This window comes from Taudactylus pleione, unplaced genomic scaffold, assembly GCF_031769625.1.
Source record: "Taudactylus pleione unplaced genomic scaffold, aTauple2 ptg000652l, whole genome shotgun sequence".
Lineage (NCBI taxonomy): Eukaryota > Metazoa > Chordata > Amphibia > Anura > Myobatrachidae > Taudactylus > Taudactylus pleione.
The window spans coordinates 2,679,737-2,699,724 of record NW_028285054.1 but is presented as its reverse complement, the minus strand read 5'-3'; the positions used below and the strand labels follow the sequence as shown (position 1 = coordinate 2,699,724).

General features: G+C 38.6%; 16 non-coding genes across 16 annotated transcripts; all 16 read right to left on the bottom strand.

The window, feature by feature from the left end:
- Nucleotides 1-712: 712 nt before the first annotated feature.
- LOC148478704 (signal recognition particle RNA) lies at nt 713-1,012 on the bottom strand. The gene has a single exon (XR_015872144.1).
- A 927-nt stretch (nt 1,013-1,939) lies between these two features.
- LOC148478703 (signal recognition particle RNA) lies at nt 1,940-2,239 on the bottom strand. Its single transcript, XR_015872042.1, has one exon.
- A 930-nt stretch (nt 2,240-3,169) lies between these two features.
- On the bottom strand, nt 3,170-3,469 carry LOC148478702 (signal recognition particle RNA). Its single transcript, XR_015872092.1, has one exon.
- A 930-nt stretch (nt 3,470-4,399) lies between these two features.
- Nucleotides 4,400-4,699, bottom strand: LOC148478701 (signal recognition particle RNA). The gene has a single exon (XR_015872130.1).
- A 929-nt stretch (nt 4,700-5,628) lies between these two features.
- Nucleotides 5,629-5,928, bottom strand: LOC148478700 (signal recognition particle RNA). The gene has a single exon (XR_015872095.1).
- Nucleotides 5,929-6,858: 930 nt separating this feature from the next.
- LOC148478699 (signal recognition particle RNA) lies at nt 6,859-7,158 on the bottom strand. Its single transcript, XR_015872211.1, has one exon.
- A 929-nt stretch (nt 7,159-8,087) lies between these two features.
- Nucleotides 8,088-8,387, bottom strand: LOC148478698 (signal recognition particle RNA). The gene has a single exon (XR_015872291.1).
- A 930-nt stretch (nt 8,388-9,317) lies between these two features.
- On the bottom strand, nt 9,318-9,617 carry LOC148478697 (signal recognition particle RNA). The gene has a single exon (XR_015872064.1).
- Nucleotides 9,618-10,547: 930 nt separating this feature from the next.
- On the bottom strand, nt 10,548-10,847 carry LOC148478696 (signal recognition particle RNA). The gene has a single exon (XR_015872125.1).
- Nucleotides 10,848-11,776: 929 nt separating this feature from the next.
- Nucleotides 11,777-12,077, bottom strand: LOC148478695 (signal recognition particle RNA). The gene has a single exon (XR_015872168.1).
- Nucleotides 12,078-13,006: 929 nt separating this feature from the next.
- LOC148478694 (signal recognition particle RNA) lies at nt 13,007-13,306 on the bottom strand. Its single transcript, XR_015872086.1, has one exon.
- Nucleotides 13,307-14,238: 932 nt separating this feature from the next.
- Nucleotides 14,239-14,538, bottom strand: LOC148478693 (signal recognition particle RNA). Its single transcript, XR_015872047.1, has one exon.
- A 929-nt stretch (nt 14,539-15,467) lies between these two features.
- LOC148478692 (signal recognition particle RNA) lies at nt 15,468-15,767 on the bottom strand. The gene has a single exon (XR_015872261.1).
- A 930-nt stretch (nt 15,768-16,697) lies between these two features.
- LOC148478691 (signal recognition particle RNA) lies at nt 16,698-16,997 on the bottom strand. Its single transcript, XR_015872230.1, has one exon.
- Nucleotides 16,998-17,926: 929 nt separating this feature from the next.
- Nucleotides 17,927-18,226, bottom strand: LOC148478690 (signal recognition particle RNA). The gene has a single exon (XR_015872305.1).
- A 930-nt stretch (nt 18,227-19,156) lies between these two features.
- On the bottom strand, nt 19,157-19,456 carry LOC148478689 (signal recognition particle RNA). The gene has a single exon (XR_015872219.1).
- Nucleotides 19,457-19,988: the final 532 nt, after the last annotated feature.

The window sequence follows — 19,988 nt, the reverse complement described above, 5'->3', positions numbered from 1 at the left end:
ACAATCGCTCATCCATTAGTTTTACTGGTATATATTTTTTAAAGCTTATTCCACTATCTAACTCTTGCTTTGTGCTATTCCGCTCACCTCTATCCCTCTCCTCACATCATTGCCTCTATCCCCATCCACATATCTCACTCCAACCACATCACATGCAAAACATCCCTAACTAACATGATTTCACTGGTTGGTAAGTCACTGATGCCCACAAGAAAAACAGCACCCATGTCTCCTTAAATACTCTGTGCAGAAGTCATCATTTTGATGATCTGATGGGACATGTGCATGAAGCTGGAGCCATAAAAGTGGTAAATGTGCGAGTATGGGACCAGCCTACAGAATTCGAGTAGAATATTTATATTTCATCATACTGGACATTATATAATAACAGTATTATGTTCATGGGCAAATGATAAAAAAACTTTATTTAAATAGTAACTGTGTAGTTAGCAACAAATGGGTTACTGTATATAGTCAGTGGGAAATGGGTAACTTTAATGTTCATCATTATTTTTACTTACAAAATGATGCACATCATCTAAGAATGAAAGTTCTGAAAAAAAATACTCAATAATATAACGCAAGAAAACTTACAGTAATGATACAATGGAGCTGTGTTGTTCATGCTGCTCTATATACAAATTATAATAAATATTTTTAACCACTCTGGTATCAAATTATCATAAAAATTAATGAGTAAAACAACATAATAAAGAAACTGTGTTGTGCTTTGTTGTCCAGGCTGCTCTACACTGGCTATTCACGGGTGCAATCCCACTACTGATAAGCACAGGGGGTTTGACCTGCTCTGTTTCCAACCTGGGCCGGGTCACCTCTTTTTAAGCAACCTGGTAGCTCTGAGCTCCCCCAGATTCACCATATTGATGCTGAACTTAGTGTGGACACCCAATCAACATAGCTCAATGGGGACCAGAACTCCTGGACTCAAACACTCCTTCAGCCTCAGCCTCCCAAACAGCTGGGATTACAGACACACACCACAGTGCCCAGCAAGGAAAACAGCCTGCTCTCTAACATAGGAATCTCTCTCAGTGTGATGTCATTACAATGAGAAAAACAGCTTATCAATGCCATCTACTGGCCATTACTATAAGTACATCCATTATATTTTAATGGCCAATGGCTTATTTAGATTTTGTATAGCCTTTTGCATTATGAGCGAATACTCTGCCTAAATATAAATGTGCACTGCTCATGCCACTGTGCACCTCAATCGCTCATCCATTAGTTTTACTGGTATATATTTTTTAAAGCTTATTCCACTATCTAACTCTTGCTTTGTGCTATTCCGCTCACCTCTATCCCTCTCCTCACATCATTGCCTCTATCCCCATCCACATATCTCACTCCACCCACATCACATGCAAAACATCCCTAACTAACATGATTTCACTGGTTGGCAAGTCACTGATGCCAACAAGAAGAACAGCACCTATGTCTCCTTAAACACTCTGTGCAGAAGTCATTATTTTGATGATCTGATGGGACATGTGCATGAAGCAGGAGCCATAAAAGTGGTAAATGTGCGAGTATGGGACCAGCCTAAAGAATTCTAGTAGAATATTTATATTTCATCATACTGGACATTATATAATAACAGTATTATGTTCATGGGCAAATGATAAAAAACCTTTATTTAAATAGTAACTGTAGATAGCAACAAATGGGTTACTGTATATAGTCAGTGGGAAATGGGTAACTTTAATGTTCATCATTATTTTTGCTTACAAAATGATGCACATCATCTAAGAATGACAGTTCTGAAAAAAAAAATACTCAATAATATAAAACAAGAAAACTTACAGTAATGATACAATGGAGCTGTGTTGTTCATGCTGCTCTATATACAAATTATAATGAATATTTTTAACCACTCTGGTATCAAATTATCATAAAAATGAATGAGTAAAACATAATAAAGAAACTGTGTTGTGCTTTGTTGTCCAGGCTGCTCTACACTGGCTATTCACAGGTACAATCCCACTACTGATAAGCACAGGGGGTTTGACCTGCTCTGTTTCCAACCTGGGCCGGTTCACCTCTTTTTAAGCAACCTGGTAGCTCTGAGCTCCCCCAGAGTCACCATATTGATGCTGAACTTAGTGTGGACACCCAATCAACATAGCTCAATGGGGACCAGAACTCCTGGACTCAAACACTCCTCCAGCCTCAGCCTCCCAAGAAACTGGGATTACAGACACACACCACAGTGCCCAGCAAGGAAAACAGCCTGCTCTCTAACATAGGAATCTCTCTCAGTGTGATGTCATTACAATGAGAAAAACAGCTTATCAATGCCATCTACTGGCCATTACTATAACTACATCCTTTATATTTTAATGGCCAATGGCTTATTTAGATTTTGTATAGCCTTTTGCATTATGAGCGAATACTCTGCCTAAATATAAATGTGCACTGCTCATGCCACTGTGCCCCACAATCGCTCATCCATTAGTTTTACTGGTATATATTTTTTAAAGCTTATTCCACTATCCAACTCTTGCTTTGTGCTATTCCGCTCACCTCTATCCCTCTCCTCACATCATTGCCTCTATCCCCATCCACATATCTCACTCCAACCACATCACATGCAAAACATCCCTAACTAACATGATTTCACTGGTTGGTAAGTCACTGATGCCCACAAGAAAAACAGCACCCATGTCTCCTTAAACACTCTGTGCAGAAGTCATTATTTTGATGATCTGATGGGACATGTGCATGAAGCTGGAGCCATAAAAGTGGTAAATGTGCGAGTATGGGACCAGCCTACAGAATTCTAGTAGAATATTTATATTTCATCATACTGGACATTATATAATAACAGTATTATGTTCATGGGCAAATGATAAAAAACCTTTATTTAAATAGTAACTGTAGATAGCAACAAATGGGTTACTGTATATAGTCAGTGGGAAATGGGTAACTTTAATGTTCATCATTATTTTTGCTTACAAAATGATGCACATCATCTAAGAATGACAGTTCTGAAAAAAAAAATACTCAATAATATAAAACAAGAAAACTTACAGTAATGATACAATGGAGCTGTGTTGTTCATGCTGCTCTATATACAAATTATAATAAATATTTTTAACCACTCTGGTATCAAATTATCATAAAAATGAATGAGTAAAACAACATAATAAAGAAACTGTGTTGTGCTTTGTTGTCCAGGCTGCTCTACACTGGCTATTCACAGGTGCAATCCCACTACTGATAAGCACAGGGGGTTTGACCTGCTCTGTTTCCAACCTGGGCCGATTCACCTCTTTTTAAGCAACCTGGTAGCTCTGAGCTCCCCCAGAGTCACCATATTGATGCTGAACTTAGTGTGGACACCCAATCAACATAGCTCAATGGGGACCAGAACTCATGGACTCAAACACTCCTCCAGCCTCAGCCTCCCAAGTAACTGGGATTACAGACACACACTACAGTGCCCGGCAATGAAAACAGCCTGCTCTCTAACATAGGAATCTCTCTCAGTGTGATGTCATTACAATGAGAAAAACAGCTTATCAATGCCATCTACTGGCCATTACTATAACTACATCCTTTATATTTTAATGGCCAATGGCTTATTTAGATTTTGTATAGCCTTTTGCATTATGAGCGAATACTCTGCCTAAATATAAATGTGCACTGCTCATGCCACTGTGCCCCACAATCGCTCATCCATTAGTTTTACTGGTATATATTTTTTAAAGCTTATTCCACTATCCAACTCTTGCTTTGTGCTATTCTGCTCACCTCTATCCCTCTCCTCACATCATTGCCTCTATCCCCATCCACATATCTCACTCCAACCACATCACATGCAAAACATCCCTAACTAACATGATTTCACTGGTTGGTAAGTCACTGATGCCCACAAGAAAAACAGCACCCATGTCTCCTTAAACACTCTGTGCAGAAGTCATTATTTTGATGATCTGATGGGACATGTGCATGAAGCTGGAGCCATAAAAGTGGTAAATGTGCGAGTATGGGACCAGCCTACAGAATTCTAGTAGAATATTTATATTTCATCATACTGGACATTATATAATAACAGTATTATGTTCATGGGCAAATGATAAAAAAACTTTATTTAAATAGTAACTGTAGATAGCAACAAATGGGTTACTGTATATAGTCAGTGGGAAATGGGTAACTTTAATGTTCATCATTATTTTTGCTTACAAAATGATGCACATCATCTAAGAATGAAAGTTCTGAAAAAAAAAATACTCAATAATATAAAACAAGAAAACTTACAGTAATGATACAATGGAGCTGTGTTGTTCATGCTGCTCTATATACAAATTATAATAAATATTTTTAACCACTCTGGTATCAAATTATCATAAAAATGAATGAGTAAAACAACATAATAAAGAAACTGTGTTGTGCTTTGTTGTCCAGGCTGTTCTACACTGGCTATTCACAGGTGCAATCCCACTACTGATAAGCACAGGGGGTTTGACCTGCTCTGTTTCCAACCTGGGCCGGTTCACCTCTTTTTAAGCAACCTGGTAGCTCTGAGCTCCCCCAGATTCACCATATTGATGCAGAACTTAGTGTGGACACCCAATCAACATAGCTCAATGGGGACCAGAACTCCTGGACTCAAACACTCCTCCAACCTCAGCCTCCCAAGTAACTGGGATTACAGACACACACCACAGTGCCTGGCAACGAAAACAGCCTGCTCTCTAACATAGGAATCTCTCTCAGTGTGATGTCATTACAATGAGAAAAACAGCTTATCAATGCCATCTACTGGCCATTACTATAACTACATCCTTTATATTTTAATGGCCAATGGCTTATTTAGATTTTGTATAGCCTTTTGCATTATGAGCGAATACTCTGCCTAAATATAAATGTGCACTGCTCATGCCACTGTGCCCCACAATCGCTCATCCATTAGTTTTACTGGTATATATTTTTTAAAGCTTATTCCACTATCCAACTCTTGCTTTGTGCTATTCCGCTCACCTCTATCCCTCTCCTCACATCATTGCCTCTATCCCCATCCACATATCTCACTCCAACCACATCACATGCAAAACATCCCTAACTAACATGATTTCACTGGTTGGTAAGTCACTGATGCCCACAAGAAAAACAGCACCCATGTCTCCTTAAACACTCTGTGCAGAAGTCATTATTTTGATGATCTGATGGGACATGTGCATGAAGCTGGAGCCATAAAAGTGGTAAATGTGCGCGTATGGGACCAGCCTACAGAATTCTAGTAGAATATTTATATTTCATCATACTGGACATTATATAATAACAGTATTATGTTCATGGGCAAATGATAAAAAACCTTTATTTAAATAGTAACTGTAGATAGCAACAAATGGGTTACTGTATATAGTCAGTGGGAAATGGGTAACTTTAATGTTCATCATTATTTTGCTTACAAAATGATGCACATCATCTAAGAATGACAGTTCTGAAAAAAAAAATACTCAATAATATAAAACAAGAAAACTTACAGTAATGATACAATGGAGCTGTGTTGTTCATGCTGCTCTATATACAAATTATAATAAATATTTTTAACCACTCTGGTATCAAATTATCATAAAAATGAATGAGTAAAACAACATAATAAAGAAACTGTGTTGTGCTTTGTTGTCCAGGCTGCTCTACACTGGCTATTCACAGGTGCAATCCCACTACTGATAAGCACAGGGGGTTTGACCTGCTCTGTTTCCAACCTGGGCCGGTTCACCTCTTTTTAAGCAACCTGGTAGCTCTGAGCTCCCCCAGAGTCACCATATTGATGCTGAACTTAGTGTGGACACCCAATCAACATAGCTCAATGGGGACCAGAACTCCTGGACTCAAACACTCCTCCAGCCTCAGCCTCCCAAGTAACTGGGATTACAGACACACACTACAGTGCCCGCCAACGAAAACAGCCTGCTCTCTAACATAGGAATCTCTCTCAGTGTGATGTCATTACAATGAGAAAAACAGCTTATCAATGCCATCTACTGGCCATTACTATAACTACATCCTTTATATTTTAATGGCCAATGGCTTATTTAGATTTTCTATAGCCTTTTGCATTATGAGCGAATACTCTGCCTAAATATAAATGTGCACTGCTCATGCCACTGTGCCCCACAATCGCTCATCCATTAGTTTTACTGGTATATATTTTTTAAAGCTTATTCCACTATCCAACTCTTGCTTTGTGCTATTCCGCTCACCTCTATCCCTCTCCTCACATCATTGCCTCTATCCCCATCCACATATCTCACTCCAACCACATCACATGCAAAACATCCCTAACTAACATGATTTCACTGGTTGGTAAGTCACTGATGCCCACAAGAAAAACAGCACCCATGTCTCCTTAAACACTTTGTGCAGAAGTCATTATTTTGATGATCTGATGGGACATGTGCATGAAGCTGGAGCCATAAAAGTGGTAAATGTGCGAGTATGGGACCAGCCTACAGAATTCTAGTAGAATATTTATATTTCATCATACTGGACATTATATAATAACAGTATTATGTTCATGGGCAAATGATAAAAAAACTTTATTTAAATAGTAACTGTAGATAGCAGCAAATGGGTTACTGTATATAGTCAGTGGGAAATGGGTAACTTTAATGTTCATCATTATTTTTGCTTACAAAATGATGCACATCATCTAAGAATCACAGTTCTGAAAAAAAAAAACCTCAATAATATAAAACAAGAAAACTTACAGTAATGATACAATGGAGCTGTGTTGTTCATGCTGCTCTATATACAAATTATAATGAATATTTTTAACCACTCTGGTATCAAATTATCATAAAAATGAATGAGTAAAACAACATAATAAAGAAACTGTGTTGTGCTTTGTTGTCCAGGCTGCTCTACACTGGCTATTCACAGGTGCAATCCCACTACTGATAAGCACAGGGGGTTTGACCTGCTCTGTTTCCAACCTGGGCCGGTTCACCTCTTTTTAAGCAACCTGGTAGCTCTGAGCTCCCCCAGAGTCACCATATTGATGCTGAACTTAGTGTGGACACCCAATCAATATAGCTCAATGGGGACCAGAACTCCTGGACTCAAACACTCCTCCAACCTCAGCTTCCCAAGTAAATGGGATTACAGACACACACCACAGTGCCTGGCAATGAAAACAGCCTGCTCTCTAACATAGGAATCTCTCTCAGTGTGATGTCATTACAATGAGAAAAACAGCTTATCAATGCCATCTACTGGCCATTACTATAACTACATCCTTTATATTTTAATGGCCAATGGCTTATTTAGATTTTGTATAGCCTTTTGCATTATGAGCGAATACTCTGCCTAAATCTAAATGTGCACTGCTCATGCCACTGTGACCAACAATCGCTCATCCATTAGTTTTACTGGTATATATTTTTTAAAGCTTATTCCACTATCTAACTCTTGCTTTGTGCTGTTCCGCTCACCTCTATCCCTCTCCTCACATCATTGCCTCTATCCCCATCCACATATCTCACTCCAACCACATCACATGCAAAACATCCCTAACTAACATGATTTCACTGGTTGGTAAGTCACTGATGCCCACAAGAAAAACAGCACCCATGTCTCCTTAAATACTCTGTGCAGAAGTCATTATTTTGATGATCTGATGGGACATGTGCATGAAGCTGGAGCCATAAAAGTGGTAAATGTGCGAGTATGAGACCAGCCTACAGAATTCTAGTAGAATATTTATATTTCATCATACTGGACATTATATAATAACAGTATTATGTTCATGGGCAGATGATAAAAAAACTTTATTTAAATAGTAACTGTGTAGTTAGCAACAAATGGGTTACTGTATATAGTCAGTGGGAAATGGGTAACTTTAATGTTCATCATTATTTTTGCTTACAAAATGATGCACATCATCTAAGAATGAAAGTTCTGAAAAAAAAAATACTCAATAATATAACACAAGAAAACTTACAGTAATGATACAATGGAGCTGTGTTCATGCTGCTCTATATACAAATTATAATAAATATTTTTAACCACTCTGGTATCAAATTATCATAAAAATTAATGAGTAAAACAACATAATAAAGAAACTGTGTTATTCTTTGCTGTCCAGGCTGCTCTACACTGGCTATTCACGGGTGCAATCCCACTACTGATAAGCACAGGGGGTTTGACCTGCTCTGTTTCCAACCTGGGTCGGGTCACCTCTTTTTAAGCAACCTGGTAGCTCTGAGCTCCCCCAGAGTCACCATATTGATGCTGAACTTAGTGTGGACATCCAATCAACATAGCTCAATGGGGACCAGAACTCCTGGACTCAAACACTCTTTCAGCCTCAGCCTCCCAAACAGCTGGGATTACAGACACACACCACAGTGCCCGGCAACAAAAACAGCCTGCTGTCTAACATAGGAATCTCTCTCAGTGTGATGTCATTACAATGAGAAAAACAGCTTATCAATGCCATCTACTGGCCATTACTATAACTACATCCTTTATATTTTAATGGCCAATGGCTTATTTAGATTTTGTATAGCCTTTTGCATTATGAGCGAATACTCTGCCTAAATATAAATGTGCACTGCTCATGCCACTGTGCCCCACAATCGCTCATCCATTAGTTTTACTGGTATATATTTTTTAAAGCTTATTCCACTATCTAAGTCTTGCTTTGTGCTATTCCGCTCACCTCTTTCCCTCTCCTCACATCATTGCCTCTATCCCCATCCACATATCTCACTCCACCCACATCACATGCAAAACATCCCTAACTAACATGATTTCACTGGTTGGCAAGTCACTGATGCCAACAAGAAGAACAGCACCTATGTCTCCTTAAACACTCTGTGCAGAAGTCATTATTTTGATGATCTGATGGGACATGTGCATGAAGCAGGAGCCATAAAAGTGGTAAATGTGCGAGTATGGGACCAGCCTAAAGAATTCTAGTAGAATATTTATATTTCATCATACTGGACATTATATAATAACAGTATTATGTTCATGGGCAAATGATAAAAAACCTTTATTTAAATAGTAACTGTAGATAGCAACAAATGGGTTACTGTATATAGTCAGTGGGAAATGGGTAACTTTAATGTTCATCATTATTTTTGCTTACAAAATAATGCACATCATCTAAGAATGACAGTTCTGAAAAAAAAAATACTCAATAATATAAAACAAGAAAACTTACAGTAATGATACAATGGAGCTGTGTTGTTCATGCTGCTCTATATACAAATTATAATAAACATTTTTAACCACTCTGGTATCAAATTATCATAAAAATGAAGGAGTAAAACAACATAATAAAAAAACTGTGTTGTGCTTTGTTGTCCAGGCTGCTCTACACTGGCTATTCACAGGTGCAATCCCACTACTGATAAGCACAGGGGGTTTGACCTGCTCTGTTTCCAACCTGGGCCAGGTCACCTCTTTTTAAGCAACCTGGTAGCTCTGAGCTCCCCCAGAGTCACCATATTGATGCTGAACTTAGTGTGGACACCCAATCAACATAGCTCAATGGGGACCAGAACTCCTGGACTCAAACACTCCTCCAGCCTCAGCCTCCCAAGAAACTGGGATTACAGACACACACCACAGTGCCCGGCAACAAAAACAGCCTGCTCTCTAACATAGGAATCTCTCTCAGTGTGATGTCATTACAATGAGAAAAACAGCTTATCAATGCCATCTACTGGCCATTACTATAACTACATCCTTTATATTTTAATGGCCAATGGCTTATTTAGATTTTCTATAGCCTTTTGCATTATGAGCGAATACTCTGCCTAAATATAAATGTGCACTGCTCATGCCACTGTGCCCCACAATCGCTCATCCATTAGTTTTACTGGTATATATTTTTTAAAGCTTATTCCACTATCCAACTCTTGCTTTGTGCTATTCCGCTCACCTCTATCCCTCTCCTCACATCATTGCCTCTATCCCCATCCACATATCTCACTCCAACCACATCACATGCAAAACATCCCTAACTAACATGATTTCACTGGTTGGTAAGTCACTGATGCCCACAAGAAAAACAGCACCCATGTCTCCTTAAACACTCTGTGCAGAAGTCATTATTTTGATGATCTGATGGGACATGTGCATGAAGCTGGAGCCATAAAAGTGGTAAATGTGCGAGTATGGGACCAGCCTACAGAATTCTAGTAGAATATTTATATTTCATCATACTGGACATTATATAATAACAGTATAATGTTCATGGGCAAATGATAAAAAAACTTTATTTAAATAGTAACTGTAGATAGCAACAAATGGGTTACTGTATATAGTCAGTGGGAAATGGGTAACTTTAATGTTCATCATTATTTTTGCTTACAAAATAATGCACATCATCTAAGAATGACAGTTCTGAAAAAAAAAATACTCAATAATATAAAACAAGAAAACTTACAGTAATGATACAATGGAGCTGTGTTGTTCATGCTGCTCTATATACAAATTATAATAAAAATTTTTAACCACTCTGGTATCAAATTATCATAAAAATGAAGGAGTAAAACAACATAATAAAAAAACTGTGTTGTGCTTTGTTGTCCAGGCTGCTCTACACTGGATATTCACAGGTGCAATCCCACTACTGATAAGCACAGGGGGTTTGACCTGCTCTGTTTCCAACCTGGGCCGGTTCACCTCTTTTTAAGCAACCTGGTAGCTCTGAGCTCCCCCAGAGTCACCATATTGATGCTGAACTTAGTGTGGACACCCAATCAACATAGCTCAATGGGGACCAGAACTCCTGGACTCAAACACTCCTCCAGCCTCAGCCTCCCAAGAAACTGGGATTACAGACACACACTACAGTGCCCGGCAATGAAAACAGCCTGCTCTCTAACATAGGAATCTCTCTCAGTGTGATGTCATTACAATGAGAAAAACAGCTTATCAATGCCATCTACTGGCCATTACTATAACTACATCCTTTATATTTTAATGGCCAATGGCTTATTTAGATTTTCTATAGCCTTTTGCATTATGAGCGAATACTCTGCCTAAATATAAATGTGCACTGCTCATGCCACTGTGCCCCACAATCGCTCATCCATTAGTTTTACTGGTATATATTTTTTAAAGCTTATTCCACTATCCAACTCTTGCTTTGTGCTATTCCGCTCACCTCTATCCCTCTCCTCACATCATTGCCTCTATCCCCATCCACATATCTCACTCCAACCACATCACATGCAAAACATCCCTAACTAACATGATTTCACTGGTTGGTAAGTCACTGATGCCCACAATAAAAACAGCACCCATGTCTCCTAAAACACTCTGTGCAGAAGTCATTATTTTGATGATCTGATGGGACATGTGCATGAAGCTGGAGCCATAAAAGTGGTAAATGTGCGAGTATGGGACCAGCCTACAGAATTCTAGTAGAATATTTATATTTCATCATACTGGACATTATATAATAACAGTATTATGTTCATGGGCAAATGATAAAAAACCTTTATTTAAATAGTAACTGTAGATAGCAACAAATGGGTTACTGTATATAGTCAGTGGGAAATGGGTAACTTTAATATTCATCATTATTTTTGCTTACAAAATAATGCACATCATCTAAGAATGACAGTTCTGAAAAAAAAACACACAATAATATAAAACAAGAAAACTTACAGTAATGATACAATGGAGCTGTGTTGTTCATGCTGCTCTATATACAAATTATAATAAATATTATGAACCACTCTGGTATCAAATTATCATAAAAATGAATGAGTAAAACAACATAATAAAGAAACTGTGTTGTGCTTTGTTGTCCAGGCTGCTCTACACTGGCTATTCACAGGTGCAATCCCACTACTGATAAGCACAGGGGGTTTGACCTGCTCTGTTTCCAACCTGGGCCGGTTCACCTCTTTTTAAGCAACCTGGTAGCTCTGAGCTCCCCCAGAGTCACCATATTGATGCTGAACTTAGTGTGGACACCCAATCAACATAGCTCAATGGGGACCAGAACTCCTGGACTCAAACACTCCTCCACCCCTCAGCCTCCCAAGAAACTGGGATTACAGACACACACCACAGTGCCCGGCAACGAAAACAGCCTGCTCTCTAACATAGGAATCTCTCTCAGTGTGATGTCATTACAATGAGAAAAACAGCTTATCAATGCCATCTACTGGCCATTACTATAACTACATCCTTTATATTTTAATGGCCAATGGCTTATTTAGATTTTGTATAGCCTTTTGCATTATGAGCGAATACTCTGCCTAAATATAAATGTGCACTGCTCATGCCACGGTGCCCCACAATCGCTCATCCATTAGTTTTACTGGTATATATTTTTTAAAGCTTATTCCACTCTCTAACTCTTGCTTTGTGCTATTCCGCTCACCTCTATCCCTCTCCTCACATCATTGCCTCTATCCCCATCCACATATCTCACTCCACCCACATCACATGCAAAACATCCCTAACTAACATGATTTCACTGGTTGGCAAGTCACTGATGCCAACAAGAAGAACAGCACCTATGTCTCCTTAAACACTCTGTGCAGAAGTCATTATTTTGATGATCTGATGGGACATGTGCATGAAGCAGGAGCCATAAAAGTGGTAAATGTGCGAGTATGGGACCAGCCTAAAGAATTCTAGTAGAATATTTATATTTCATCATACTGGACATTATATAATAACAGTATTATGTTCATGGGCAAATGATAAAAAACCTTTATTTAAATAGTAACTGTAGATAGCAACAAATGGGTTACTGTATATAGTCAGTGGGAAATGGGTAACTTTAATGTTCATCATTATTTTTGCTTACAAAATGATGCACATCATCTAAGAATGACAGTTCTGAAAAAAAACTACTCAATAATATAAAACAAGAAAACTTACAGTAATGATACAATGGAGCTGTGTTGTTCATGCTGCTCTATATACAAATTATAATAAATATTTTTAACCACTCTGGTATCAAATTATCATAAAAATGAATGAGTAAAACAACTTAATAAAGAAACTGTGTTGTGCTTTGTTGTCCAGGCTGCTCTACACTGGCTATTCACAGGTGCAATCCCACTACTGATAAGCACAGGGGGTTTGACCTGCTCTGTTTCCAACCTGGGCCGGTTCACCTCTTTTTAAGCAACCTGGTAGCTCTGAGCTCCCCCAGAGTCCCCATATTGATGCTGAACTTAGTGTGGACACCCAATCAACATAGCTCAATGGGGACCAGAACTCCTGGACTCAAACACTCCTCCAACCTCAGCCTCCCAAGTAACTGGGATTACAGACACACACCACAGTGCCTGGCAACGAAAACAGCCTGCTCTCTAACATAGGAATCTCTCTCAGTGTGATGTCATTACAATGAGAAAAACAGCTTATCAATGCCATCTACTGGCCATTACTATAACTACATCCTTTATATTTTAATGGCCAATGGCTTATTTAGATTTTATATAGCCTTTTGCATTATGAGCGAATACTCTGCCTAAATATAAATGTGCACTGCTCATGCCACTGTGACCAACAATCGCTCATCCATTAGTTTTACTGGTATATATTTTTTAAAGCTTATTCCACTATCTAACTCTTGCTTTGTGCTGTTCCGCTCACCTCTATCCCTCTCCTCACATCATTGCCTCTATCCCCATCCACATATCTCACTCCAACCACATCACATGCAAAACATCCCTAACTAACATGATTTCACTGGTTGGTAAGTCACTGATGCCCACAAGAAAAACAGCACCCATGTCTCCTTAAATACTCTGTGCAGAAGTCATTATTTTGATGATCTGATGGGACATGTGCATGAAGCTGGAGCCATAAAAGTGGTAAATGTGCGAGTATGAGACCAGCCTACAGAATTCTAGTAGAATATTTATATTTCATCATACTGGACATTATATAATAACAGTATTATGTTCATGGGCAGATGATAAAAAAACTTTATTTAAATAGTAACTGTGTAGTTAGCAACAAATGGGTTACTGTATATAGTCAGTGGGAAATGGGTAACTTTAATGTTCATCATTATTTTTGCTTACAAAATGATGCACATCATCTAAGAATGAAAGTTCTGAAAAAAAAAATACTCAATAATATAACACAAGAAAACTTACAGTAATGATACAATGGAGCTGTGTTGTTCATGCTGCTCTATATACAAATTATAATAAAAAATTTTAACCACTCTGGTATCAAATTATCATAAAAATGAAGGAGTAAAACAACATAATAAAAAAACTGTGTTGTGCTTTGTTGTCCAGGCTGCTCTACACTGGCTATTCACAGGTGCAATCCCACTACTGATAAGCACAGGGGGTTTGACCTGCTCTGTTTCCAACCTGGGCCGGTTCACCTCTTTTTAAGCAACCTGGTAGCTCTGAGCTCCCCCAGAGTCACCATATTGATGCTGAACTTAGTGTGGACACCCAATCAACATAGCTCAATGGGGACCAGAACTCCTGGACTCAAACACTCCTCCAGCCTCAGCCTCCCAAGAAACTGGGATTATAGACACACACCACAGTGCCCGGCAACGAAAACAGCCTGCTCTCTAACATAGGAATCTCTCTCAGTGTGATGTCATTACAATGAGAAAAACAGCTTATCAATGCCATCTACTGGCCATTACTATAACTACATCCTTTATATTTTAATGGCCAATGGCTTATTTAGATTTTGTATAGCCTTTTGCATTATGAGCGAATACTCTGCCTAAATATAAATGTGCACTGCTCATGCCACTGTGCCCCACAATCGCTCATCCATTAGTTTTACTGGTATATATTTTTTAAAGCTTATTCCACTATCCAACTCTTGCTTTGTGCTATTCCGCTCACCTCTATCCCTCTCCTCACATCATTGCCTCTATCCCCATCCACATATCTCACTCCAACCACATCACATGCAAAACATCCCTAACTAACATGATTTCACTGGTTGGTAAGTCACTGATGCCCACAAGAAAAACAGCACCCATGTCTCCTTAAACACTCTGTGCAGAAGTCATTATTTTGATGATCTGATGGGACATGTGCATGAAGCTGGAGCCATAAAAGTGGTAAATGTGCGAGTATGGGACCAGCCTACAGAATTCTAGTAGAATATTTATATTTCATCATACTGGACATTATATAATAACAGTATTATGTTCATGGGCAAATGATAAAAAAACTTTATTTAAATAGTAACTGTAGATAGCAACAAATGGGTTACTGTATATAGTCAGTGGGAAATGGGTAACTTTAATGTTCATCATTATTTTTGCTTACAAAATGATGCACATCATCTAAGAATGACAGTTCTGAAAAAAAAATACTCAATAATATAACACAAGAAAACTTACAGTAATGATACAATGGAGCTGTGTTGTTCATGCTGCTCTATATACAAATTATAATAAATATTTTTAACCACTCTGGTATCAAATTATCATAAAAATTAATGAGTAAAACAACATAATAAAGAAACTGTGTTATTCTTTGTTGTCCAGGCTGCTCTACACTGGCTATTCACGGGTGCAATCCCACTACTGATAAGCACAGGGGGTTTGACCTGCTCTGTTTCCAACCTGGGTCGGGTCACCTCTTTTTAAGCAACCTGGTAGCTCTGAGCTCCCCCAGAGTCACCATATTGATGCTGAACTTAGTGGGGACATCCAATCAACATAGCTCAATGGGGACCAGAACTCCTGGACTCAAACACTCTTTCAGCCTCAGCCTCCCAAACAGCTGGGATTACAGACACACACCACAGTGCCCGGCAACAAAAACAGCCTGCTCTCTAACATAGGAATCTCTCTCAGTGTGATGTCATTACAATGAGAAAAACAGCTTATCAATGCCATCTACTGGCCATTACTATAACTACATCCTTTATATTTTAATGGCCAATGGCTTATTTAGATTTTGTATAGCCTTTTGCATTATGAGCGAATACTCTGCCTAAATATAAATGTGCACTGCTCATGCCACTGTGCCCCACAATCGCTCATCCATTAGTTTTACTGGTATATATTTTTTAAAGCTTATTCCACTATCTAAGTCTTGCTTTGTGCTATTCCGCTCACCTCTTTCCCTCTCCTCACATCATTGCCTCTATCCCCATCCACATATCTCACTCCACCCACATCACATGCAAAACATCCCTAACTAACATGATTACACTGGTTGGCAAGTCACTGATGCCAACAAGAAGAACAGCACCTATGTCTCCTTAAACACTCTGTGCAGAAGTCATTATTTTGATGATCTGATGGGACATGTGCATGAAGCAGGAGCCATAAAAGTGGTAAATGTGCGAGTATGGGACCAGCCTAAAGAATTCTAGTAGAATATTTATATTTCATCATACTGGACATTATATAATAACAGTATTATGTTCATGGGCAAATGATAAAAAACCTTTATTTAAATAGTAACTGTAGATAGCAACAAATGGGTTACTGTATATAGTCAGTGGGAAATGGGTAACTTTAATGTTCATCATTATTTTTGCTTACAAAATAATGCACATCATCTAAGAATGACAGTTCTGAAAAAAAAAATACTCAATAATATAAAACAAGAAAACTTACAGTAATGATACAATGGAGCTGTGTTGTTCATGCTGCTCTATATACAAATTATAATAAAATTTTTTAACCACTCTGGTATCACATTATCATAAAAATGAAGGAGTAAAACAACATAATAAAAAAACTGTGTTGTGCTTTGTTGTCCAGGCTGCTCTACACTGGCTATTCACAGGTGCAATCCCACTACTGATAAGCACAGGGGGTTTGACCTGCTCTGTTTCCAACCTGGGCCGGTTCACCTCTTTTTAAGCAACCTGGTAGCTCTGAGCTCCCCCAGAGTCACCATATTGATGCTGAACTTAGTGTGGACACCCAATCAACATAGCTCAATGGGGACCAGAACTCCTGGACTCAAACACTCCTCCAGCCTCAGCCTCCCAAGAAACTGGGATTACAGACACACACCACAGTGCCCGGCAACAAAAACAGCCTGCTCTCTAACATAGGAATCTCTCTCAGTGTGATGTCATTACAATGAGAAAAACAGCTTATCAATGCCATCTACTGGCCATTACTATAACTAAATCCTTTATATTTTAATGGCCAATGGCTTATTTAGATTTTCTATAGCCTTTTGCATTATGAGCGAATACTCTGCCTAAATATAAATGTGCACTGCTCATGCCACTGTGCCCCACAATCGCTCATCCATTAGTTTTACTGGTATATATTTTTTAAAGCTTATTCCACTATCCAACTCTTGCTTTGTGCTATTCCGCTCACCTCTATCCCTCTCCTCACATCATTGCCTCTATCCCCATCCACATATCTCACTCCAACCACATCACATGCAAAACATCCCTAACTAACATGATTTCACTGGTTGGTAAGTCACTGATGCCCACAAGAAAAACAGCACCCATGTCTCCTTAAACACTCTGTGCAGAAGTCATTATTTTGATGATCTGATGGGACATGTGCATGAAGCTGGTGCCATAAAAGTGGTAAATGTGCGAGTATGGGACCAGCCTACAGAATTCTAGTAGAATATTTATATTTCATCATACTGGACATTATATAATAACAGTATTATGTTCATGGGCAAATGATAAAAAAACTTTATTTAAATAGTAACTGTAGATAGCAACAAATGGGTTACTGTATATAGTCAGTGGGAAATGGGTAACTTTAATGTTCATCATTATTTTTGCTTACAAAATGATGCACATCATCTAAGAATGACAGTTCTGAAAAAAAAATACTCAATAATATAACACAAGAAAACTTACAGTAATGATACAATGGAGCTGTGTTGTTCATGCTGCTCTATATACAAATTATAATAAATATTTTTAACCACTCTGGTATCAAATTATCATAAAAATTAATGAGTAAAACAACATAATAAAGAAACTGTGTTATTCTTTGTTGTCCAGGCTGCTCTACACTGGCTATTCACGGGTGCAATCCCACTACTGATAAGCACAGGGGGTTTGACCTGCTCTGTTTCCAACCTGCGTCAGGTCACCTCTTTTTAAGCAACCTGGTAGCTCTGAGCTCCCCCAGAGTCACCATATTGATGCTGAACTTAGTGGGGACATCCAATCAACATAGCTCAATGGGGACCAGAACTCCTGGACTCAAACACTCTTTCAGCCTCAGCCTCCCAAACAGCTGGGATTACAGACACACACCACAGTGCCCGGCAACAAAAACAGCCTGCTCTCTAACATAGGAATCTCTCTCAGTGTGATGTCATTACAATGAGAAAAACAGCTTATCAATGCCATCTACTGGCCATTACTATAACTACATCCTTTATATTTTAATGGCCAATGGCTTATTTAGATTTTGTATAGCCTTTTGCATTATGAGCGAATACTCTGCCTAAATATAAATGTGCACTGCTCATGCCACTGTGCCCCACAATCGCTCATCCATTAGTTTTACTGGTATATATTTTTTAAAGCTTATTCCACTATCTAAGTCTTGCTTTGTGCTATTCCGCTCACCTCTTTCCCTCTCCTCACATCATTGCCTCTATCCCCATCCACATATCTCACTCCACCCACATCACATGCAAAACATCCCTAACTAACATGATTACACTGGTTGGCAAGTCACTGATGCCAACAAGAAGAACAGCACCTATGTCTCCTTAAACACTCTGTGCAGAAGTCATTATTTTGATGATCTGATGGGACATGTGCATGAAGCAGGAGCCATAAAAGTGGTAAATGTGCGAGTATGGGACCAGCCTAAAGAATTCTAGTAGAATATTTATATTTCATCATACTGGACATTATATAATAACAGTATTATGTTCATGGGCAAATGATAAAAAACCTTTATTTAAATAGTAACTGTAGATAGCAACAAATGGGTTACTGTATATAGTCAGTGGGAAATGGGTAACTTTAATGTTCATCATTATTTTTGCTTACAAAATAATGCACATCATCTAAGAATGACAGTTCTGAAAAAAAAAATACTCAATAATATAAAACAAGAAAACTTACAGTAATGATACAATGGAGCTGTGTTGTTCATGCTGCTCTATATACAAATTATAATAAAATTTTTTAACCACTCTGGTATCACATTATCATAAAAATGAAGGAGTAAAACAACATAATAAAAAAACTGTGTTGTGCTTTGTTGTCCAGGCTGCTCTACACTGGCTATTCACAGGTGCAATCCCACTACTGATAAGCACAGGGGGTTTGACCTGCTCTGTTTCCAACCTGGGCCGGTTCACCTCTTTTTAAGCAACCTGGTAGCTCTGAGCTCCCCCAGAGTCACCATATTGATGCTGAACTTAGTGTGGACACCCAATCAACATAGCTCAATGGGGACCAGAACTCCTGGACTCAAACACTCCTCCAGCCTCAGCCTCCCAAGAAACTGGGATTACAGACACACACCACAGTGCCCGGCAACAAAAACAGCCTGCTCTCTAACATAGGAATCTCTCTCAGTGTGATGTCATTACAATGAGAAAAACAGCTTATCAATGCCATCTACTGGCCATTACTATAACTAAATCCTTTATATTTTAATGGCCAATGGCTTATTTAGATTTTCTATAGCCTTTTGCATTATGAGCGAATACTCTGCCTAAATATAAATGTGCACTGCTCATGCCACTGTGCCCCACAATCGCTCATCCATTAGTTTTACTGGTATATATTTTTTAAAGCTTATTCCACTATCCAACTCTTGCTTTGTGCTATTCCGCTCACCTCTATCCCTCTCCTCACATCATTGCCTCTATCCCCATCCACATATCTCACTCCAACCACATCACATGCAAAACATCCCTAACTAACATGATTTCACTGGTTGGTAAGTCACTGATGCCCACAAGAAAAACAGCACCCATGTCTCCTTAAACACTCTGTGCAGAAGTCATTATTTTGATGATCTGATGGGACATGTGCATGAAGCTGGAGCCATAAAAGTGGTAAAT